The sequence below is a fragment of the Sciurus carolinensis genome, chromosome 4 (assembly GCF_902686445.1).
Source record: "Sciurus carolinensis chromosome 4, mSciCar1.2, whole genome shotgun sequence".
Lineage (NCBI taxonomy): Eukaryota > Metazoa > Chordata > Mammalia > Rodentia > Sciuridae > Sciurus > Sciurus carolinensis.
Window position 1 is genome coordinate 27287860 of NC_062216.1, and position 26119 is coordinate 27313978.

The following is a 26119-nucleotide window of genomic DNA, read 5'->3' on the forward strand; positions in this document are numbered from 1 at the left end:
CTTGAAAAAAGAGGAAAGCAACAATATTCACATAGCTAGGGGAGAGAATTTATTTATCTTGGTAGCTACTACGTCCTCTACCCCTCCTAAAAAAGTCTTTTCCCCAAGCTTACTTCCATGGCCAAAGCTGCTTTCAGCTCTAACTCTGGGCCCCTGAAAAGGCTGAGAAGTCATGGAAAAATGGAGTCACTGGAAGCAGCAGAGAGCCACTCCCCTGCCCACATCTGCTCTTCTCATTTCGCCCTTGTGTAGGGCTCGCAGGCTGTAAGAAGAGAGCCCAGGATAATCGCCCTTTCACATTTCCATGCTTTCTTAAAAAAAAAAAAAAAAAAAAAAAAAAAAAAAAAAAATTGGTTCTCGTCTGAAGGGTTTTAACTGAACTTATGTAGATAATTTACACAAATATTTTGATCTCTATTGATTGAAGTAGAGGTTTATGGGATCTAACTGCACAGTCTCAGTTATCAAAGCCAAATATTGGTCTTGGTTGCCTTGGAGTAATTTATTCCCATAACAGTATTAAAAATATCCATAGCGGAAGAAAGCTGTGAGATCTACATACTTCCGATATACTCTCTCATCTGGCTCTGGAGAGACAAGAAAATGTCCTTATTCTGACCATGGGTCAGGCCCTGGAGCTTTGTGACAGCACTTCTGTGAGAATAACTAAGCTATATTTTAGCCAGAGTGACCCGTAGGACCTGCAGAGTTCCATCAATTCCATGCTGTTTGCCACCTTCATGTTGATGCCCCAGTGTGGGTGTTTAACTCATCCTCCACAGAGGGAAGGTTTTGAAATCCTTTTGATATCAAAACTACCCAGCGGCTGGATGGCCTCCTCAGCCCTGCTGCTGAAGTTACCTTGTTTTATAGCTGATGTTTCAATTCTTTCTTTAACATGAAAGCACCACGGATCAATAGGAGTTTTGAAAATCTGTACACAGGGAGATTTATCAACTAGTCCATTTTATCGTCACTTGAGAAGAGTTTAGAAAGTAGGCTTTCCAACATGAACAATCTCTAGAAAAGAAAGGAGTTAAAATGAACTGGTTTATAGAAGCATTACATTAAAGAAAAACTCAAAGATCTGCAGTGGCTATTCAGGATCTTAAATTTTTAATATTGGTGGAAAAAAAATAATATGGAATAATGTCAGTAGCTAAATGGTGGACACATGGAGATTGAAAAATGAAGCCATAATACAGATATCTGAAAATAACTGAACTTGTGATCCTTCAAAAACCACCAACAAAAACAAAAACCAAGAAGAAGAAAAAAACCACTTTAAGTTCTCATACAAGAAAACACTATGGTAAGAGAGTTCTTAAAAATTTTTTTCTGTTCCTACAGTAGCAGTTAAATGGCAGTGTATATCTTACAGAAAGAGAAATGAACTCACAGAACACCAAAAGAATATGACAGGAAAGATTACAAAGCAAGGTCATTCTTGATTTTGGGATTTAAAACACACTAACCAGATTACTGCACAGCTGTATTAGAGGTCACTTTACATGAAAGAAATTTTCTTTCATTGCCAAAGGTAAAAGTAATTTTAAAAATGCCACTAGATATGCTGGAGAAGGTTTAGGAATAGAGGGGAGAAATCACTTGCTGTTTGTTGAAGTTGACTTAATGCCCTGCGGTTTCATTTTCTTAATGCTACAAGCCAATAAAATGTGTTACTTTGCAACCTCTGGCAAGCCAGTTGAAAGTCAGCAGATGGCTTCACAATGACCTTGATAGCTACTTTTTCTAATCTCTTACTTTGTGATGGATGAGGTATAATTTTTAACACAAGAATTTTGTGGCAGACTGAGAATAGAAGAAAGAAACAGGTGTTGAGTGATATAAAAACACATAAGATCAAGTTAGACTTGAAATACCATTTCCGTTTTTTCCTGATTTGAAAGCCAAGGAAGGGGCTTACTCCCTATAAAGAGGAGATTCTGAAGATGAAAATGCAAAGTTAGGGATTTCAAACTAAAACTGTCTCTCCATCACAGAAAAAGCGTAAGTTTTATGGCTTTTGAAGAGTATTAAGGGAGAGATGGGTCTTCGAGAAAAGTCCTGTTAAGGATATGAATTGTTAGGCAAGACATAGAGCAAGTGTGGCAAATTCTTCTGCTTTCTGTGAAAGGCATGGAAAGAGATATATAATTGTATCTGTGGACTTAAAAGGCAGCCTAAAGATTTATAGCTTAAGATGAATGTAAAACATGAGTCTAGCAATGTCTGGCTTTTTGTAGCTACTGCAGAGTTTGATTTACAAATGCATTTGATTTGGACAAATGGCACTTTGTAATTTACCCACTGGTATAATAAATGATCCAACATTCATTTAGTCCCTTTCCCTATACTGCTAACAAAATGCATTATGATTTGGTAAAATTACCTGCATTTGGGGCAGCCAGGGCGGGGTGGGGGAACAATATAAAATAAGCAACGGGTGAAGGCAGTTACAGAATATCTCATATTTGGTTTCTAATATTTGAGGTTGGCATTATCGGTACATACACATAACTATATTGCATTTCTTTTGGTTTTGCTCTCATCTTATTTAATATTCCTTCATAACTTTCCACTTAAAACACAGCATGGGGATGTAGAAAGAAAATCATATGGGTCCATAAATAATTCATATACACCTGAAGGCATAAAAATCATGCTAGACAAAAACAAGTAGTAGGAAAGGTGAACAAGAAGTTAAATTTAAATGTTGTTAGGGAAAAAAAAAGTGGAAATCTGAAAGAGTCTGAAAACTAATAAAAAATGACACTGCTCTCTCAATGAGGATGTATGTAACCTCACTCTTTGGTACCCATCACAGCAACTGAACTAATTTCATCAGGGATTGTCTTGAACTTGAATAACTTTGGTGTCTGAAAGATTGCTAATGTTAAGATGCAGAACTGTCAGCTCCATACAAAGAGATTTCCAACTCTATTTACATAATTTTCTTTACCTTCTGGGATGATATTCTGAACTAAGTCATGTTTCTAAGAAGCACTTGTCAATCCACTTGCAAACTTCAATGGTGACAGTATTATATCTCTAGACTTCAGAATAATAGAGATTCTGCTACTGAATAAAAGTCACTGACTGTACTTTTTAAAGATACCAAAAACACAAAAGTATTTTGAGGGAGAAAAATATTAATAGTTTATGTCTGATGATATGTTACAAAGCAGTTAACCATTTTGTATATATTTCTACAGTGATATTTAATACTGTAGTATTTAATAGTTTATTTCTTATAAGTATTGAAGCATGTACAAAAAAAGATACACAAACAATACACAATACACAATACTCTAAAATCTCAAAAAGATTTAAGTACACAGATATGGAAAACAACCAAATACTTTTTGCTTATTAGCATTATTCTTCCTTACAGGTGAATCTATCTTTATATGCTGATAAATGATAATAATGATAGTTAACATGTATTTAATAATACTGTGAATCAGACAGTACGCCACGTATCTTATAAGATTTTTCCCATTTAATCCTGTCAACAGCTCTGTCAGTTATCCCCAATTTGTAAATGAGGGAATGTCATATAGATGAGAAACCTAGGTAAAAAACAAAAACAAAAACAGAAAAAAACTGTCCAATGCTATAAAGCTTGTAAGTGCTGGAGCTGAATTCTAGCAGTCTGAATGCTGAATATGTACTCAATGACCCCGCCTCTCCCATGCAATCCCTAGTACTAGGAGGAATCCAGGGGTGCTCTGCCTCTGCACTACATCCTCAACCTTTTTAAGTTTTTATTTTGAGACAGCGTCTCACTTTTTTTTCCCCTGAGGCTGGTCTAGAACTTGCAAACCTCCTGCCTCAGACTCCCAAGTTGCTGTAATTACAGACGTACAGCACTGGGCCCGACTGAGTATGCACTCTTAAATACTATGTTATTTTCTGAACTCCTCAACAAAGAAATTACCACCGATCTTATTGTTATGAAGCAAAATTAGGTATGTATTGAGTCTGTCTTAGATCTTTGCTAATGGGTCTGCTGAACTGAAAGGACTTCCATTTTTAAGAGGGTTTCCACAATCAAACAATTGTCTTAAAATATGACTCACTGTCATCAAACAAACAACACTATTAATGACAGTGTTATCAGCAATCCAAATCCACTAGACTTATCTTCTGACTTCAATCATTCTGCCTTACAATGAAAGGTACCTTTAGCCAAGGAAAGGGAGATGACTTGCAAGGGATTGAGAGATTGCATCCCTATGGAGAATTCCCTGCCCTGTAAGAGAGTGAGATGTCCTTCCTGTCACTAAGATTTTGGAGTTCATCATTGTTTGTATCTTCAGTTTGGAGAATGAAGAGCCAAGGTAACAGCAGCTGTGGGTCCAAAATCATTTCAGATGCTTCACAAGAGGGCACCAACTGCCCCGGCCTAAAAGGAAGGGAAGAGAAAAAGGCAGAGAAAGCAATGGTGGAACATGAAAGCAGAAATCCCACCTCGCTCTGCAATTTCTCTTTACTTGCCAAAGGTCAACACTTCTTTTTAATCCTCCCTTGCTCTGTCAAGAATGAAAATAGTCTTCTTAGAGAATCCTCAATTTATAAGAGTAGTTGGTGTTCTATGGTAGAAAATGGAAGTGTATCTAGAAAGAGCTGGTAGGAAAATAAAAGGGGCATTTTTTCCCCTTTTAAAAAGAAGCAATAAAACACAGGAAGAAATCTGAAAATATAGATTTTCCCTTATACATGTAATAAAATCACATTAAAAATTACCATTCCCCAAAGGAGGGCAATGTATAGATTCTAAGAGTTCTTGTTAATTGGTGTCCATTCACTTCCACTGAAGAAAGTAATAGATCCTCTGTGTTCTATGCCCATTCTGCTGCAGATGGAGGTTTGAGACTGTATTTTGATTTTTCAGAATGACCAGCCCTTAAAAACTCCAAAATAATAAGGCAATATTCAAAGAAAGGCACTTACAACTTCTTTAGGGAACTACTGAGCCTCTTCTCTTGGAAGTAGGCTCTTTACCACAAGGAATCAGTTTAAAATACAAATCTCTTTTGATAAAGAGAGAAATAAAGAAAACAATATTTCTAAAAGATTTTTTCAAGCTTTTTTTTTTTTTTTTTTTTTTTTTTTAGTATAACATCATACTTGAAGTTAGGAGTAAAGTTGGAAATTCTCCAAGAAGAGTTTCCTCTAAACCTCCCTAAGAAGTAGTTGTGTACTGAACACCAACTCAGGTGGAGAATGCTACCTTCTTGAGATAGTCATTTTTTCCTTATTCTGAAATAGTTACTTCCTTCATGATTCCACTTTAGGTACTAGGTCAACCTCTTCTGTCAAGAATGAAACAGAATGGAACAGAATTTTCTAATTTCTCTCAGTTCTTTTAGAGTGAACACAGTCATACACATATAAACATTTACTGCCTTTCTACTTTACAGAGAAAAGAGCATGGGGCTCATAAACCACTTCCATAGAACTGGGTATGTTATTAAATCTCTCAATGCCTCTTTTTCCTTATTGAAAATGCATAGGAAATTACACCCATTCCATATAGTCATTAAATGGATTAAATTAGTTAATACATGCAAAGTGCCTTACATTGGAAGTACTGAATTGGGCCTAGTATAATTATTAATACAGTGGTTTCCAGTCACCTCCTTCCATCCCAGTTGTTTTTCCCCTGACATAATAGAGCAGAACTTCCCAGACATGCCAAATATGCCAAAAATGTCTCAAACATGCCAAAAATAATACTATTTTCTGCAGGAGTCATGCCCTTGGTGAAGAACATATGCACTGTATATTCATTTTTATGTTCTCACCTGAGGCCTGCAATATTTTTTTAAATTAAAAAAGGCTCTTGCCCTTGTCTTTCATTATCAACATTTAAATAGCTACTTGTGTTAGAAATAATTCTCAAAGAGAAATTTAAATTTTAGTTCTTAAGAATATTTTAGTCCCTCAGCCCTGAGAGTGGCCCAGCAAGGCCTTTTTACCCATTTGTATCTTACAAATATTATCCTTTTCTGGGATCAACATAGTTGAAAAAAAAAAGAAAGACTGCAATAAAATTTACTAATGACTGTCTTGTGTGTGGGTTTTTTTGTTTTTGTTTTTGTTTTCCATTCTGGAGATTGAACCCAGTGGCACTTTACCACTGAGCTACATCTCTGGCCCTTTTTGTTATAATAAGGCAGGGCCTCACTAAATTGCTGAGCATCTTGTTGAGGCTGGCCTTCTTGTGATTATCCCGACTCAATCCTTTGAGTCACTGGGATGATAGGCATGTACACTGTACCCAGCTTTTGTGTGGGGAATTATATTTAACCAAATATTACTCTGACAGGCTAAGTAGAGTAAAATGAATTATAGTCTTCATTTGTGCTGGTCCTGATATTTCTATTGTTGCAGCCTAAAATGAGATTATGGTTTGAGAGAGCCACATCAGACTGTTAATGCACATTGACCTTGCAGTTAATGAAAATATCTAGCATAAATGCAGATGCTTTCATTTAAAAAATACTTATTTTGATCTACTTATTATGTGTACTAGTCTAAGTACTAGGGATATGGCTTCAAATAAGAGCTACAAGTTTCCTTCTTTCATGCAATAAAAATAATACAACTTTGAAAAAGTCAGTTGGATCTATATAGTATTTAAATTTTTAAAATTTTAATTTAATTTTTTATTTTTGTGTTCCTGGAGATTACACACAGGGGCACTACAACCACTGAGCTACATCCCCAGATCTTTTTTTTTTTTTTTTTTAATTTGGAGACAGGGTCTCATTAAATTGCTGAGGGTCTCACCAAGTTACCTCAAACTTGTGATCCTCCTGCCTCAGTCTCAGAGTTGTGGGAATTATAGGGGTATGCCATCATGCCTGACTTGAATTTAAAAAATAAAAATAAAAAATAAATAAAAAGACTCCCAAACTGTTGCCTTGACTCATTTCTAACCAGGAGAATAAGTACCAGAGTCCAAATGGAAAGGGAATAAGTTGCTTTTAAAAATAAACTCATATTTTCCTATTCATTTAGTACAAATAAATACAGAACCTGACAAGGTTAGCATCTTTCAGCTATTGCATATTAGAATAAAGAACATCATAGAACTTCACCAGCCATATCTTTGTAGTATTCAAATTAATTGACACAATTTGGAATCTCTTTCTTATAGCAACTACTAGCAGTTCTTTTGAAAAACAAAACAACTGAGATACAGAAGCTGCCTTTATTTCACTCTTGAAGATGTTGTTCAGAGATTGCTTCTTGAATACGTTTGTCCAAGTATCATGGCAGCATAGACTAGGTTGTGACAGTGATGAACTCCAAAATCTCAGTGGCAGAAAGGACATCTCACTTTCTTATTTCTTGGGATGCTATATTTCTATAGTAGTTTGGAAGCAGGACCCTGCCTTTGATAATCACTCAGGAATTCCAGTGGGCTGAGCAGCTGCCATTGTAAATACTGTCAATCACAAAGCCAGAGGGAAAGACAGATGTGCAATACAGAAACCAGACAAATGACTTGCTATATCTAATCCCAAGAGCAGAGGGAGGTATAATCCTACTGTGTGTTGAGAGAGAGAGCCTGGAATTTGTAAACCACAATACTGATCACCATAGGGGCACTATTTACTAAATATATTCTTCCATCCCAAAGTAATATTACTTTCAAGTGTTCAGAATCTTACTTTGACAATTATGCTAATATGATCCATTGTGCAATTTATAATAGTGCATTAAATTTAGGAAGTTCTTAGATTATCTGTCAGGTGTCATTATAAATCTGGAATACATTCTCTAATTAGATAGTTCACTTTTCTCATGTCAAAGAAGTAAATCATTTTACACTCTTATTATAAAGGACTTTGATATAAAATTCTTACTTGGTTTTGAGAGGAATGAATACATCTAGAATGAAGTGGGCTGATTATCACAGGGGCATTATTTACTAAATATATTCTTTTCCACCTAGGGTTGGAATTCTCTCAAATGCTAAAATGACATTAATTGCCATAAATGATTATTAAGCAATGTGGAATTTCTCTGTAGACACTTACCCATAATCCACCTCTTCTATAATTTTTTTACAGAAAAAATTATGAGGCATAATGATTTTTCAGTAAGTTAGGATATGGGAATTTATTGGTTGTGAATCACTTTGCCCTGAATGGTGACAGTGGCAGGGCATTTTTGCGAACTCTGCTTAGTTCTGTATATGGTACTACTAGAGCCTTACAAATTGAACTGCTGGATCATTGGACCATTAGTAAATAACTGTCTGATAAGTCTATTTGGGTTTAATCTTTTCTAAAAATTCTGTCTCAAATAACGTTGTATTTCCTTTATACTATTTACCTCTAAATAACCTAATTTTGATCTTCCTTCCCTGGCTTTCTGGTTTGTGCTGGTTTTGTTTGTATTGATGAGCTATTGCTCACATGTGGGATAGAAGTGAATGTTTTTCTCTTATTCTTTGTTTAATATGCTCTCCTGCTACTTGAATACATTTAAGTTTTTCAGAACTCCCACATGAGGACAAAAATAAAAGTAGTCGGTAATTGTTGATGAAAGTTTTGTAACTTCTGCATCATATAACAAAACTGATTTGTTGAAAACAAAAGCTGGTCCTTTATTCTCCTTTGTATTCTGAGAAGGTTTACAGGAAACTCAAGTCTAGTTAAGTATGTTATTCCTCCAACTTAGCAAATGCAGTATAAGATAGAACTTCATGAAGATTAATAAAATAATATGACAAATTGAATCTTTAGGTGACTAGAAAATATTATTTTGTTTTTATAGTTTGGTGCTCCTTCATGGAGATTATATTGAGTCCAGATATTCTAGAACTGAATTGGTTGAAGATTTACTCATCTTTGCATTAATTGTTGCCATAAAGTCTCCATAAATCAGTCACCGTTTATTATAAAACTTCATATTTTTGAAAGTTATGAGCTATAAACAGTTGTTGGGAGCATAAATCGAACCTAATGGTTTGTTCAATTTATTTGCTTATTCCCCTTCCATTCATTTTGATGTAATACTATTGTGTTATGAAATACTACAATACCAAAAGAAAACAATAATTAAGACAACTCAGGATATGAGAAAAATATGAATCAGAAAAACAAGGTTATGATAACCATTGAAACTAAGAATCACACACAAAATATTGATCTTGGAGCCAGATCTGTGACTCTTTTCATTATTAAGCTTTGCACCAAAATTTCAGAAATAATGAAGCTTATTAAAGTACATTTCTTGCCCTAAAAATTCTTGTTAACGATATATTTCAGAGAAAAAAAGAATAAAAAATAGTTTTTTCTTTAATTAATGTAAAATGAAATTATGTCTTCATTTTATTCTTTTAAATATCTATAATATGGTAGCAAGGTATATAATAAATGCCTCTGGAGGTACTGAGAGCAGAGAGCACAACTTTGGGGGCGTTAGATCATTAGATTTTGTTCTAAGAAAAAGTAGGGAACTGCATGATTAGATTGACATTTTGATGGCTATGTGAAAGAATCTGAGAGGTAAGACCAGTTAGAAAGAAATTATAACAGACCAGATGAGGAATGATAAAGACATGGGCAAAGAAGAAATAAAAGAGGAGAGTGAGGTCAAGCTCAAGAAATAGGTATGAGGGAAAATCAATAATCTGATGAATTTAAGAAGTCCTTCAACTTATAATTTCTTAATTTTCTGCTTTGAAACAGTTATTCCTCAAAAGTATATAGATAACTAGGCATGGTAGTATATGTCTTCCAGTAACTTGGGAGGCTAAGGTAAGAGGATTACAAGTTTGAGGCCAAACTGGGCAACTTAGTGAGATCCTGTCTCAAAAATCAGAAAAATAGTAAGGAGGGCTGAGAATGTAGGTCAGTGGTAGAGCATCCCAAGTATACAGGTAAGAAGAGACATTATTGAATTTTAAAGCTACCCCCAATGGCCTTTGTACTGGGTGGCAGATAATAGACTCCAAATGAAGGGGAAGGATTAGCATACAGCTGCCATGATGCTGAGAGCTACTGAATGAGGTTGTGGTATTAAAATCACTTGTGCTCAAACCCTGGTCACTAAATGCAAGTCATGGCAACTCTAAATGGTGAAATATGAAAATACATATTTAAAATAATGTACAGTTATTTAAAATGTCTATTAGGTGTGTATTCTCATTCACAGTACCTTCTATCTGTACAATCAACACGTCAATCTATCAAGTAAAACAATCTGCACATTAAAATTTACATACATAATACTATGAATTCAATACTGTCCTTGAGACTATCTGAATAAAGAAAAATGTAATGAAAAATTCGGATTTCTAATGCTGAGATTCCAAAATTAAAGAAGTAAAATAAAATCTAAAACCTCAGAATCAACAGATTAGATCAGTTATTCCACATATTGATTGACTTTTGGTACTAAGCATTAAATGATTCATGAAATCAGCCCTCACACATTTCTTTGCAATCATTTATTTGACTTGTTTCTAGGCCAGAAACATAGTTCTAGTCATTTGATAGGCTTTACGTGGGCAAGCAGTGGCTAAAATTTTATTTAATGCTGAATTAAAGGAATTGCAATGAATTTTTTTTTTTTTTATAACATGTGATTTAGGATCTTTTCAATTCTTGGGTTTTTAACTCAGGATTTTATTCAGACGACAGTGACTGGTTATTAACCTCTTTTCTCAACTTTGGTTAAAAATAGATTCTAAATTTTTAAATATTTTATTTTCTTGTGGTACTAGGGACTGAATCCAGGGATATTGTACCACTGAACTAAACCTCTAACCTTTTTTTATTTTTCATTTTTGTGACAGGGTCTTGCTAACTTGCCCAGGCTGGCCTCAAACCTGGACTCCTCCTGTCTCAGCTTTCTGAGTCGCTGGAATTACAGGTATGCACCACCACACTGGTGGCTGGTTTGTTTTGTAATTCTATCTATATTTCCCTTTTCCTTCTTTCTGTGTTCTCAAAGTGTTGCTCCCTAAGAATTCCACTTATTTATTTTTTTCTTTTCTTGTTATACATCTTCCATAGAAAACCTCAGGAGCAGTTATGTTAATTGACCCATCTACCCTTCCTTCCACCATTCCTAGTCCCCATTCTTTCCTTACTTCCCTTCCTTTCTTCTTTTCCTTTTTTAAAAACCAGAAGAATTAGCTAGGTTGAATCATGGCAATGACCTTTCTTGGTAAGTTCATGATGTGAATCATTATAGCATAAAACTAAAGATACCCAGAAAAAGTGTTTTCTCATAATTCTAATTTTTAAAAAGTGATATTTGAAAATACTAATGACCTTAAATTTTTTAAAAGATCAGAATGACCATACTAAGAGATACTTTTATTTTGATATGATGATATGATGATTTTATTAATCATTCCATGTAGACCTTTCAAGTTATAAATGCCTTAAGGGCAGGATTTTCATATCCTCAATTTGGCACAAGTCACTATTTGTTGAATAAGTATATCAATAAAATCATATAGGAATGGTTAAAGTTACGAGAGCTTTATGGGTTTCAAAAAAAACCAGAAAAGTTTTCATGTTGAGATATGAAAAGAAAGAAAACTAGACATTCTTACAAGTTTTTTGAGGTCTAGTCCATTGGTTGATTTTCTTCAAATTGTGCTGATAGGAAACAGTCTAAACACACTTAAAAAGTTTCCTAATTAAAAGTTTCATTTGTGGAATGCAATTTGCTAGCTGATCCTTTTCTGGTCACCAAGAGACTAATATGCCAAATAGGAAATGGTTTATCACTTCTGTAACTTTATCAGACATCTTATTCTACTTGGAAAAACTTAGAAGATAACAGGAAGGTGTTGAATTTCATAATTTTACTTAAAATTGTGTCAATAGAAAAAAAATGCAGGAAATGCCTTCCTCCACTTTTGCAGTATGAAGGAACAAATTAAATAGGTTTACAAAGTTGCCCACATTAACTCCCCCACAACTTATTATAATGTATTAGTTCAGATATCCATAGTTACCACTCGTTTGTAAGCTCCTCAGAGGTCAACAACAGTGTCCTCAATGTGTATCCCCCATATAATACCTGGCATGTTAGGCATTCATATAAAAAAACAAAAAGTAATATGGTAACATATGACTGAAGTTTGTTCTCAATATTTTAAAAACCCAAAGTTCTTTTATCTTTGGATGTAATCCTGTTATCAACTTGTTTATTGCAATATAAAGCAGTCTACATTATACCTGTTTGTAGACAGCCCTGATTGTTTCACTTTGTTTCATCCTATGTGCTCATCAAATTCCTATAAAGAAGGCCCTCTACTTCTTGCATAATCACCACAACTCTGAAGTGTGTGTAATGGGCAAACACTCAATAAATATTTACTTGTTCACTGAATCTTCAATAATGTCTAGTGCAAGATGATACATGTCCTTATATAAAATAAATTTAAGAACAGCATCGAGTAGGAGAGCACTGGCTTCTTTTTTCTCCAGTTTACTTTTAGGAAAACAAATATGTGTGTTCTTAACATTATTAGATAACTCTAATCTGAATGACAGCTCTAACCGGAACCAGGCATACTCTTGGCGGATTAGCTAGTGCTAAAGTTCTCTGTGGCTCTTGATACACGACCTCTGATGGTCTGTCTTCTACTTCTGCTCATTGTCTTTAGGATTACCTCTAAAATCCTTGGTTCAGCTATTGCCCATCCTGGACTTCTATTTCTCTATGTCATGTCAGGTATTCTGCACATCCCCTTGCCTCCAAACCCCCTTGCTTGGGTAACATCTATTCATTGTGTCAGCATCCTCTTAAATGCCACTTCTTCCAGAAGATCTTTCTTTGGTCCACTAGATACACTAGGTACCTCCAGAGCATACTATATTGGAGTGTAAATATCTCTTGTCATTGTATAAATTAGTGTCTGCCTTCCCTCTGGGTCTCTAAGTTTTATGCAAAGCAAGGAATTTTTCTATTTTGGTCAATACTTTCTCTTCAGCACCCATGCTGAATTTATAATTACTAAATTAAATTGAACAAATTAATCATGTCTTCACCTTAGAATAGAAAATTCAGTACAATGAAGGGATTCCTAGCTTTGGAGTCTGTAGAAGTGGGTTTAAATCCTATTATCGGTGTGGTGTGGCCATTTGTTTTTTTACTCTGTTCCCTTCTTTTTCAACAAAGCAAGTTAAATAGTATACTTTAGTTTTCTCATATCACAGTTTGTGAAGCTAAGAGACACCTGTATCATCGCAAACTGAAGAAAGATACTTTGGTACCCCTGAACGTGACTGCTATCTACATGATGTGACTGAAAAGACCAATAATCAAATAAATCTTTCCCACTGAGGAGTATGAGGATTGTCCTTGGATATGGAGTTGGAACAGTTCAAGATGACAGGACAGGTCTGCCACTCTGCCTCTTGGGGATGCATGAGACCAGTGATTTTTCCAGCTAAGTGACCAGAGGGGACCAAGAGGTACATTCATCTGTTTCCCCACAGTCTGTAATACAGAATCATTTCTATTATTTTATTTATAAATCCTAGGCATTGTACCTCAGTGCCAAAACTACTGAAATGTGCATTTGTGGCCATGATTGCCATTTAAAGTCTAATGAGGGCAGTCAAAATAGAGACCAAATTTACCATCTATTATTTATAATTTATATTCAACCTCAAAACAGATGAGGCATTGTAGATAGTTAATGAAATAGGCTGTCTACACACATATTATGATAGTATTAGAGAAGGAGAACAATACACCAGGACATTTGTGCACTGAAGGTCTGTATGGAAGGGGCAGGGTTCACATGTTTAAAATGTGTGAAACATGGAGCAAATGGGCCATTTACTGTGGGCCCTAATTCAGAGTTTCCCTACTCTATTTTCTTGTTCTTTCATCTTACAAACGTACAAATAGTCCTACAGATATCAAAAGGGAGAAAAAGGAACTCATAGTTCCTTGCTAGAAGAATACAAAAGATTGATGTTGCTTCTTGGGTGTCTTCCTTTCTAATTATTCATATAGTTTTTGCTTCACCAATTAAAATATACCCAAAGACTGAATCACATAATGGGTGACCACGTATGCTAGATACTCAGTTACACCTCATTGGTAATAACAATAAATAGTTCAGCCAATGTGTTTATGGTCATCAGTAATCAAGAAAGGACTTTGAAAGTCTGTGCTCCAAAATGAATGCTAATGTTCATTGGTCAGCTGCTGTTTTATGAGATCCTCCACAGACTTTGTAGATAGGATTTGTGCTAAAGATTTTTATTTGCTTTTAAAACACAGGAAAAGAAAATCCTACACATTTTCCACCTTAATCTATCTAATGTAACTAATTAAGTCATTTGGTTTAATAACTACTTCAGTATGAGTCTCAATTATTATATTGCTGACTTCACCCAGTCCTGCCTGGCTCCCATCCCTTTCTTAATTTGATCTTAAAAAAATAAGAGACTTAATTATAATAACCACAAAGCCAGAAATAACCTCGAAGCCACATCCATACTTTCAGACAACCCATAAATCACCCCAAACACATCTCTATCCTAAGTTTCCCCAGACAGATTCTAGAATTTCCTCAGCTTTTAAAGTGTTTCAAAACCAAAGCTTGCCTTTTCTTTCTTTAGTATCCAAAAAGAAACCTTGATCCAAAGTGTAAAATTAATGATTAGACATTTTTTCTTTACTTTGGTTAACTGTCTTCTCTTGGAACAGGATTATGATCTCAAGAAAGAATAATTATTTCTCTAACTTGACTCATCTGAGCTATGTACAAAGCAAAGAATTCTGGACTTCAAAAATGCTTCATCTATTATCCAACTTATTAAGTTTTGCCATCAAAACATTCTACATCACATCAATGGATTGCCACTGAAAATGGGTGGTGTGGAAGAATGCAGTATTCATTGTTAAAAAACAAACAAATAACAACAACAAAAACAATTGGCAAGTAAGAAAAAAAAAGGTCACCCTATCCACCATCTGTTAAAGCATTTAATTTTTGGTACCTTTTTATAATTACATATCATGAAACTAGATCATAAATCATAAAACCAAATGCCAGAGGGATGGGGTGTAGCTCAGCGGCAGAGTGCTTGCCTCTCATGGATGAGACCCTGGGTTTGAGCCTCAGCACTTCAAAAATAAACAAACAAACAAGATGCCAACTAAGCAAAACATGTTGTTCATGGTACCCAAACACCAACAAGTTTGAGCCTAAGACATTAAATAGGTAAATACAACATATTATAAATCAGTTATTCCCAAAGTGTGGTAAACCTGGGGGTAAAAGGATGATCAGGAGAGTATAAAAACACAAATATTTTTAATTTTTATAATTACACATTTAATATGTATAGAAAATAATATTACATTCCTACAATTTTATTGGTATCTTTGTTCAGAGCAAAGTTAAATATTGATGAATAGTAACTTAAATAAAAATATTAAAATAATGATGTATTGCAATTCCAGGTATGACTTAAAAATGGTATAAATAGTACTGAGATAAATGAAGTTTAGGAAACACTGTCACTATTAACTCACTAGTATTGGTGTCACATATACAGTATGATTATAGTGCTTTAAAACGGAAACTAAGGTAATCTAAAGAAAATATGGTTATTTGTTTCACCAGTTACCACATTTTGGATAGTGTCTAGGGAAATAACTACTTAACATCGTGTTCTTAGGTTTTTTACACTTAGTCTATTCAATAATACAATGATTTAATTGATGAATATTTATTAAGCATTTATTATGTATGGGGTCCTCTGCTAGGTAAGTTTGGTGAACATAAAAATCTTTTAAATAAGTCACCCCATTGTCTTTCTGTAAAAAAATTTGGGGGTAATGTTTATTTTAAAAAGTAAGTTTCATAGTTAATAATATAGATAATGCAGAAAAATTATGTCAAGAAGAATCCCAGCAATCCCACTATTCAGAAACAGATTAAAATACAAATGTATTATTTTCTCTATAGTCATTTTCAAAACAAAATATATAGATTTCTTTTATTAAGTTAGAACTTGACTACATTTAATTTATATCACAGTTTTTCTCTACTTCATATTCTATTCTTTCTACTTTCACACAGTTATCTATTTTTTAAAAATATGATTCAAAGAACAAAATATACTGTTTTAACTATTTACCTGCCAACAGACAAATGGCTGAGTTCTGGTCAAATAAACTGGGGTAGAAGGGAGGCCATGGCCTCCAGGCCTAGCTCTTCCCAGTGAGCCTGCATGTGCTCTTTTCCCCTCCAGTGCCAGCTAGAGGCAAAAAATCCAGGGGAGGACTGTAACTCCTGAAGATGGTAGGTTCACCTAATGGAAAGGGTTCCGCCATGGTTTGGATCAATGTCCCGTCAAAGCTCCATATGTAAAGGTGTGGCACCTAGGGTGGTGATACTGGAAGGTACTTAGACCCTGAAGAGGTAAGGCTTAGTAGGAGGTCCTGAGGTCATGCAGGGGAGGTAGGTATTCCACACAAAGGCATTATGAGATCTAGTCTCTTCTCAATCTCTCTCTGCTTCCTGGCTTGAGATGTACTTACTTTAATATGCACTCCTGCCAAACTGTGATGCCCTTTCCAGAGGTGCAAACTGATGTGCCCACTGGATCTTGGACTTTTGAACATCTAGAATTGCGAGTCAAAATGAAGCTCTCTTTACTGCACCAGTTTCTCATGTCAGGTATTTTGGTATAGTGACATGACACTGACTAACGTAAGTCCCTCTCCAGCCCTCAACAGAGTAAAAGGGACTATGACATCATAAATTTTTATTGTAGTAAGCCCCTGAAATTTTGGGGTTGTCACAGTAATTAGCCTTTCTGAATTCATTTATATTCTTTCTCTAAGTCTTAAAAACTTCCAAACCCCTGTTCTGGTTGTTTTGTAGCAATTTTTCTGTGACTCTTATCTTGATTTTTTTCATTTTACTTGAAGTCTATCTAGTGGTTCCTGGTTGAGTGACAATAAGGGATTTTAACAACTGCCACTTCTCAGATCTAAAGTAGGAAACTGGGTTGCTGTGAACATAACCTAAGACAATTTTTTTTATCAAGGATTTACCCAGTATGATACTATAGCATCTTTTATTTATCCATCATCAGTCTGGGTTTCTAACATTCTGTATCCAAAAGTCCATGAAAATGTATAATCTTCATGAGCACTCCAACCAGGGCACCAACGCTGTGTGTAGAGCTTTATTTGAGAGATTATACTTCCCAGGATGCAATGAACTACTGCTTTTCAGGGTAAACCGCTAAAAGTTTTTGCTCTAGAAATGATATGATTAAACTAATATTATAGCAAAATAATTCTGGTAGTGTGAGAAATTAGTGTTTTAAGAGATGAGAGCTGAGAAGGTGAGAACACGATGAAAGAAACTGCAAGGAACCCTGAATTTCAGTAGTGGGGATAGAAGTCAAAGGAAGCATCAGTGATAGAATGGCCCTGACTTGATAACAACCCAACGTGGAAGGAAAAAGTAGAAGAAACCATGCAAGATGTCTTAGAAATTTCATGTTTAAGTCTCAAAGTTAAGTCAGGAGTCCAGGAAGAATAGAAGACTTGGTAGGATAATACGGGAATTCCACTATGGAAATGTTGACTTTGAAGTACCACAGGGAAATTCCAAGTGAGAAATGTCCTGTAGGTATAATGTTCAGAAAACAATTTGTGCTAAAGGCTCAGGTCTGGGAATTATTAACATAGGTAAAATATTGTGAATGGTTAAACCAGGAAAAGATTAAGTACTGAGGAAAAGAAAAAGAACTAAAACCTATTAAATTCTAAATGATACCTTCTTTTTAGAGCTAGTAGAATTAGTGAGACTTTGAGCATCTGAAAGACAGAAACAAAACACAAAACCAGAACTCCAGAAGCCGAAAGATGAGGAAATTTCAATAATAATTATTCTAATATGTAACTTAACCAATCCATTTTATTTTAAAATTTCAATCATAGTTTTTACTTCTGGAAATTGGTTCTTTTCTTAGTTTTACTCATTTTCCAGAGCTCCCTTTTCACTTATTGAAATGTATTAAAGCATATTTTATATTCTCCATTCCAAATGTTAATTTTTTAATGTATTTTATTTTGTAGTTTGTTTCTGCTGGCTCTATTGTACAGTGCCTCGGGTATTCAGTGATTTTCAACTGTGAGTGACTCTTTTTTTTTTTTTTTTTTAAGAGACCACAAGGACAAAACATTTTTTCGAAGTGTGAGGTAAAGAGGTTCTTTACAAATTGGCTTATATTTATTTTTCAAATGCCTTATGGCATTATTGGTCTGGGCCCATTTCTAACTATGTTCTTGGTTTTGAGGTTTTTCTAGTCACCCAGGTAGTGTGAATTTTGGTTACAAACCAGCTTAAGGGTCAATTTATGATTACTAACTTCTTAGAAGATGGTGTGGGCACATGTAGAGGGAAGTTTCTCCTTAAGGAGTAAGGTGAATGGGTAATTAATTCTTTTTGGCCCTGGGAATATAGTTCTTAGGGAATTTTAGTTTTTGCAGTTCATTTTGGATTGGAGTCTTCATTTTTTTTTTTTTCCAAACTCATAAACTCAGAATAAAAGTGATACACAGATACCTCAGTGTATAGTCAGCTTTTCATTGCTGTTAGCAAAGCATCTTAGGAGAACAACTTGAGGAGGAAAGTTTTATTTTGAATCATGGTTTCACAGAATGTAGTCCATGGTTTGTTGGCTCCACGGCAGAAATATCATGGCAATGACATGGAGGGGGAAAGCTGCTCAGCTCATGGCAGCTGAGGAGCAGAGGCTGGGAGGATAAGGGTTCAGGGCACACCCCGGTGACCTTCTTCCAAGTTCTCACTTCCTTGTAGTTCATTCACCATTAATGGAAGGATTAATCCACTGATGAGACCAGAGTCCTCATGTTCTAATCATTGCCTAAAAGCCCCATCTCTGAACCTTGTCACACGGGAGATTGTGCTTTCAACACATGAGTTTTGATGGAACACTCCAAATTCACACCTAACACTGAAGTTTGGCCAAAGCCCTTAAGGTAAAAGTCAGTTTTGGTGCTCACTTATCCTCCTTTATTCAGTCCATGACCTAAGCACTCTTTGTTTTCTTATTATCTACGGATGCATTTTAAAAGATCATAAAATGTTTTTACCTGGTATTTTCAGTTGTTTTCAACAGAGCAGCTGATGCTGGAATCTCAACTGCTATTATTGTATGGGACATATAATTTGTCAATACAGGATGTTCCATTTGAAAATATACTGTATCACATGAAAATCTACACAAAAGATGTTAAACAAATGATTGAGTAATTGCTTACAGTTTCTTTAAATAATGTGCTGCTAAAGCATTTAGAATTACTTTACAGGTTATTAATTTAACTACTTACAGACAGCACAGAAGCAAAACAATAAACTAAATTATTTGGAACCATATAATGGTCGAAAATAATCAAATATATCTACATTCTGACCTATTCCAATTACTGTTACTGTTATAACCCTTAGTCTACGCTGCCACATTCTTTCACCTGGATTATTAAAATTAGTCTTTGCTTTTTTGTTTCTTTCCTAAATGAACCCAGAAGCTGTGATCTTTTTTACTTATTTAACCCTTCCTCTTCCCACCTTCTTGTCCCATGTGATCCTATTTAGATATGTTGGATCATGTCACCACTCCATACTGAATGGTCCCAGGCTTCCTGACTCTAAATAAAAGCCAAGTGAGTACCAGGATCCAGTGTTCCCCCTTTATTTCTCAGTTGTAGTCCTCCTGCCATTGATCCTCCTCAGACAAGGGACATTCTTGCCTTAGGATCTTTGCATCAGTTGCTGTTTATGCCAGATAGGTGCCATCTTCCCTCAGATGGCTTGTTCCCTTATCACCTTCAGGTCTTGCTCAAATGTTACCTTCTCAATGACATCTCAGGCTATTTAAAGTGGAAATCTCCTCACATCCCCATCCAGGATTTAATATTCCATTTTCCTGCTTTATTTCTCCCTCTAACATTTATCTTCTAATATTCCATCTAAATAAATGAGTTATTCTTTGTAAACTCTTAGAACAATGTTTGACTCTTTATTCCATGACAATATGTAACAGTTAATTTACACATTGGTTTATTGGCTGACTCTAAGAGGACAGGAATTTTTGCATCTAAGAACAATGGCTAGCACATTATATGTGCTCAAAAAAACAAGTTGACTAGAAATATCTATAAATATACGATGAAAGATCACAGAAAAGGATTCACTTCACTAAAAATCATTTTCTAAAGTTTCAGAAATAGAAGCCATCCCAAAAGACCAAGTCCTCAAAGACCACTCTCCAGAAAGAAATGTAATTAAAATTCAAATTTCAAAACTATTTGCAATATGCCAAAAGGTACATTTATTTAAATGACAGTATTTTGAACTCCCCTTAAGATCAGCACTCTTGGCCCACAACTCCCTGGTGTGGCTCTCCTAATAATCATTTAATATAGAGCCATGTGTTCAAATAAAAGAGAAAAAGGAACTTGTTCACTGTTTAGTTATTAGAATAACTTAAAAAAAGAAAAAAGAAATTTCCAGCATCATTGAGATGTAGCAAGGCACAGGTGGAAAACAAAGGTTTGGAATTGACAGGTAACTAGTTCTCACACAGCCTCTAATTCCTAGGTTATTTGGGATAATCTTCCAGTATAATCTCTTGACAGCCTGTCTCTAGATTTCTTTATTTATATTCAGTTCTGTTTATCTCCTCTGAAGTATCTAAAAAGGCAGGTAGGGATAGAGTTCATTACTCAAAATAATCTAAATCTTATTTAAACTAATCAAAAACCAATTAGAAAATGAAGATAGTACAAACAACTTCTATGCTGTTCTCATTAGGCTGCCCTGTAGGCTCTAGATCTCAGCTTGGACAAGCGTGGGACTGTCGCTTCCTCCTTGGTTCTTCTCTCCAGGTCTAAAAAACACTTGCATATCCCTACAGAGATTTTGCTTATCCAGCTATGACCAGTGTGGTCCAGACAAATCTCATTTTACCTACTGGCAGCATGCGTTCTCAGGCACTTTTACTAACATTGTTTCTTTCTATTCCATCCATTGCATAAATTATGTTCTAAAAGACTATCAATATTAACAGAACAGAGTCTAATTTGCCTTGTAGGTATTAGATTCTTCCATTAAAGACTGTGAGGTTCTGGGCATAGCTGGATAAGCAAGATCTCTGGAGGGATGTGATAATAAACTGACAGCTGTTTGAAACTACCGTCTGCTCACTGATGCAGAAGTTCATATGCACAAACTGTAATAGGATTTACAGTAATACCTTGACAAATTTCAGTTCTGAAGACACTCTGGTCATTTAGTCATTCTGCTGAGAACCTGAGTCCTTCTTCAGTGAATCTGTAAAGGGAAATTAGAGTCTAGTCAAATCTTTCATTTTACATATGGAAAAATGGGTTCTCTGGCTCCTTTATTGATGTAGTTTCTATTTTACCAGTTTTTTTGAAGTTATGCTCTAAGAGATCATATTAAATAAGAGGCTAGAATATTTTGTAATTACCAGGTTTACATTAAGGATTGTGAAGGTCTGGGCAATACATATTTTCATCATTGAGCAGTTTGTTTCAGACAATTATCAGTTTATTATGTAGGAATTATAGTACTCATTTTGGTCAGAGAAGATATAGAATAGCATACCCTTCTTTCCCAACTCCGAAATCATGGCAAAACCACCTATCTGTAAAATACTCAGCAAGAAATTATGTATTAGTACCTTTTAAGATATATTAACTTATAGTTATTGAAGGATGATTCTAAACTTCTCTAGGCTTAAACCAGTGAATGCATGAACTATACTTTCACACACTTACTCAAGTTATAGCGTATGTCTTCAGGGCAAGCACTGTGAGCATCCCAGGCACACAATACTGAGAACATGGTTCTTGTCCTTAAAAAACTTGTTCTGACAGAGGGGACCTACTCTGAGAGAACTTACAGGATGTTCTGAGAGTATGAATCAGGGATCCCCGACTTGGCAAGGGTGTGGGGGTTGAAGAGAATCAGAGGGATCTGAAATTGATGTAAAACTTGAAAATTTGAAGGATTATTAGAAATTTGGTTGTGCTGGGAATGGTGGGTGGGGGAAGGACTGGTGAAGAGACTACTGAGTATCCTAGAGAGGGAATAACATGCATAAAAATCTAGAAGTGAGAGAGAATCTGACCTGTGCCAGAAATAGAAATCAACATGGCTGTAGTTTATGCTGAAAAAAAAAATAATTGACCAGCTTTGACTCTTATGGAGATAAGTAGATGCAAGCTCAGAAAAATCTTTGCAATATATTGAGGAATTTGGGTTTAATTCCATGAGCCATGGGAAGCTGTTTAAGAGGTTTCAAATAAGAGTGGTAGGAGATACAATCTGTTTCAACCTCCTCTTAAATGAATGTTTAAATCAAAAGAATACCCTGAATTATGGGAGTCCAAAAACAGTACCAAATTATGAAGAGGTAGTGTTCTTCAGTGTGAAATCTAAGAGGGCTTTTAAATAAGCATTTTTGCCTTCAGAACACTGTAGGAAACAATTAACCTCATCAAATGGAACCCTTGACAACATTCTTTTATTCCAGATGAGTACAACTCAGGAATTACCCATTAAGCTTATGAGAGAAATAGTAATCTGTGTCAGAAAAAAAAGTATAAAGACAGAGCTTGACTTCATGGTATTCCGCAAGAATATAAATTTGTTTCAAACATATATTAGCCTTATAGTCATTCTCAAAATTTCAGTACTGAAAGGGATATCAAAGGTCATTCTGTCCAATGTCTTTATTATACATCAGAACAGTACACAAATTAATCAGAAATAAGCAATTATTTAAGATTTGGGTTCTTCTTGCAAGATTTCAGCACATTATAATAACAACTGAATCTTCACAATGAAAATGAGGATTTTGATGCATATATTACCAACAAAATGGTTCCCAATGGACCCTGCTTATTAGTATTCACATCTGCTGTAGTTGCCCCCACCCCCAACATTGTACCAGCCTATGTCTTAAGCTCTTTCCTTCCTCCTTTAGGTCTTTCACACAGGAAAAGGTCAGCCTGGTGTGTCCTGAGCAGTCCTACAGAGAAGCCCATGTGATCAGGAACTGAAGTGTCCCACCCACCACCTGTGAGGGAAAGAGGTTTTTCTGTTTGCCATATGAATGAACTGGGAAGCCAATTCTCCAGGCTCAGCTGAGCTGTGAGATGACTGCAACCCCACTGACAGTCTGGCGAGAACCTCATGAGAGAATCTGAGCCAGAAATACCAGCTTAGGCACTCCTTGATTCTTGAACCTCAGAAAGGGTGAAATAACAAAGGATGTCCTTTCAAAGTGCTAAACTGGTGTAATTTGTTGTGTAGTAATAGATAATAAACACCACACAAAATTAACACACTCTTAACAAACTATATGCATTTAAATAGTAACTGTTATAAACAAGATATATCCTGATTTAGAAATACCACCACTGGTGACCTCCTTTGAAAAGAGGTGATTAAATGGTTTACAGAATAGGCAACCAAATATTTAACCAGTAATTTACAGGTCATTGATTCTAATTTAACTGAGTTCTTGGCAACCAGACACAGTTAAAATTGAAATTTGGTTGCACACAATAATTGTCCACAGCAGCATGTTCCTATTTCAATAAACCTTAAAAAAAAAAATAGATAAAAAAAATCTCAACTTAAGCTAGCACTTGCTTCTTAATTCTGAGTACTCTTCATAGAATATTGAGTAAAAGGGAAACAACAGTCTACCAGTGAATGAAGATGACAGCGTAAAAAATAATCACCAATCTAAATAAAACCTTTGAAGTTTTATCCTAGGAAGGAGAACCTTCAGGTAAAGAATAGCAGATGAAGCAGCCCCCACCCCTCTTCTAAATTTTATTTTCCCTTTTTAGTCACAATCCGATTATTCACTCAGCATTCCATGGAAAAATATTAAACCTTTTAACACACCAGGCATGGGTATATAATAATTCACTAGACAGAAAAAATCTCTAGATGCTTGTAAATGTAACTGGGAGTAGGGAAAAAAAATTAAGGAATTACAATATAGTGGTAATCCTTAGGGAAGATGTAGAAGGTGCAGTGGGAGCACCTAGCAGGGGACCCATCCCTGTACATTGGTGGGGAGGGGCATGGGAGAGTCTAGAAAAAGCTTTCTGTAACTGACTTCCAAGCTTAATGGTAAGGTGTCAGAAGATATTTCAGGCAAAAAGAACTCCATATACAAAAGCCTGAAGGCAAGTGAGTTACATTTAGAAACTTAAACCTGCAGCTTGGCTGTAGCATAGAAGGCAGGCATGGTGAAGAGTCCCAGGGGAGTGCAGGCAGCAGATGGACACAGTTCCTTATAGTGGATTCCTCTGTGGGGCAGAGTTGACATGGGGAAGAATTAAAAAACAAAACACACACACACAAAACTGAACTTCTGCATCCAATCTGAGAATATTATATAATAAATACTATTATGTAATATAAGACGAACATAATTACTACTTGGCAAAGATTTTGTATGTACTGGCAAGAATTTTGAGGTTAGAAAATGTGCTTTGAGTCCCAGTTTAAAAATGACAGTATACCAATCCCAGGTGGTGTAAAAGTTAGATGAAAAAATAATGGGCTGCCTCTTACACATACCAGGTGCTCAAAGAATTCTCCTCCCTTCTGGCTACCTTGCTTCTGATCCCCTGTTGGTCTTTGAACTGAAGGCCTCATGTCAACAATGACCATATGTTATCTTATAACCTGGCAGAGGCCATCCCCTGTGTTCCTCCATTTGGTTCTAGTCGCTACTCTCTTCCCCAGTGAACACTTCCCTGTGTAAGACAAGCCAGAAGTACCAGCAAGAATAACAATACCTGTCATACAGTAACAGCTGTAGCATTCATAAAACAAGAATTATACCCATGCCCTGAGAGTTACTCCATTATATTAATTGTAGATCTGCATATGTACTTGGCCTCAATTATTCCTTTTGATAATATCACATAGTATAATCACTATTTGGCAGATAAGAGCCTTAGGTTCAGAGAGGTTAAGTGTGACTTACCCTGACCTGTGCTTTGAATGTAGCTTCTCATCTTCTCAATAGCGTTGTCAACTCTACAAAAGATGCCTCCTAGCAAATACTGCAAAAGCCACATATTTTAAGGTAGACTTGTTTCTTTTAAACACTGTTAGAACTCAAAGAAACATGGACTTTTATAACTGTATACACATTGATTAATTTCTAACTTTGTGGGCTTTTCATTTATATTTTCAGTTGTGTGCAACATGAAAGACAAGGTGATGGCAGGATCTTCTCAGAAGAAAGAACCATTCAGATGGCTTCAGTAATTTGTATACTGAGCAGAGCTATGTTCCTAACAATTAATATTAAGCTTCTGATTTTATTCATAACAAAAGACTGTCTCTTCTGTGAAAATGAGAGCACAAATGCAAGGTTTAATCACTGAGGCAGACTTAATAACCAGATTTTACTTGTTTTAAAGTAAAAACAAAAAAAAACCTTGCAGATTTGAGGTAATATTAGGAAAAGAATATATACTTTAACGATACTAAAACAGGACAAAATTTTAAACGTTCTATTTAACTTAAAATAGGCAGTTCAGCGTATGGCACACTGATAATGTAATAACATACACTCCATGATACGTGATGGACATCTTTACTGGGAGATATGGGTATGTGGCTAAAACCATTTGCCAACATCCTTTCTCGGGGAGTCAGGTCTCATGGGCAGAAAAGGAAACTCCATCAAGAAGCAAAAACCAGGTGTGAGGGAAACAACAGGGCTAAGTACTGTTTTAAAAACCGAAATTGTTTTCTTCGAGTAGAAATGTAAGTCCATAATGAAAGATGTATTGCTCATTAGCAGATGATCGGCTTTCTTCTAATTAGCTCAAGGGCAAGGGTAATACTGGTTTTCCAAGAGAGCTCCTCCAGTTCAGTGATATTTGCACATTTCACCTGAGTCTTTCGGTTACAAATCCACCTCCTTTAGGAGCGGTGTGAAAAAACAAGATCAATATAAAAAAAAAAAAAATCCTCCCAGCTATAAATCAGCCACGT

The 26119-nt window shown here is 35.4% G+C and overlaps 1 long non-coding RNA gene across 3 annotated transcripts; it reads right to left on the bottom strand.

Moving 5' to 3' along the window:
• Window positions 1–360: 360 nt before the first annotated feature.
• Window positions 361–26050, bottom strand: LOC124982202 (uncharacterized). Of its 3 annotated transcripts, none has more exons than XR_007108217.1 (4): window positions 25098–26050; window positions 21312–24864; window positions 19150–19275; window positions 361–1020 (listed from the first exon to the last, which is right to left on the bottom strand). It is a non-coding gene; the product is annotated as an uncharacterized LOC124982202 (long non-coding RNA). The 3 variants fall into 3 exon arrangements; XR_007108216.1 differs by having other exon boundaries at window positions 21312–24411; window positions 24686–26050; XR_007108215.1 differs by having other exon boundaries at window positions 21312–21388; window positions 21686–26050.
• Between the last annotated feature and the right edge of the window lie 69 nt (window positions 26051–26119).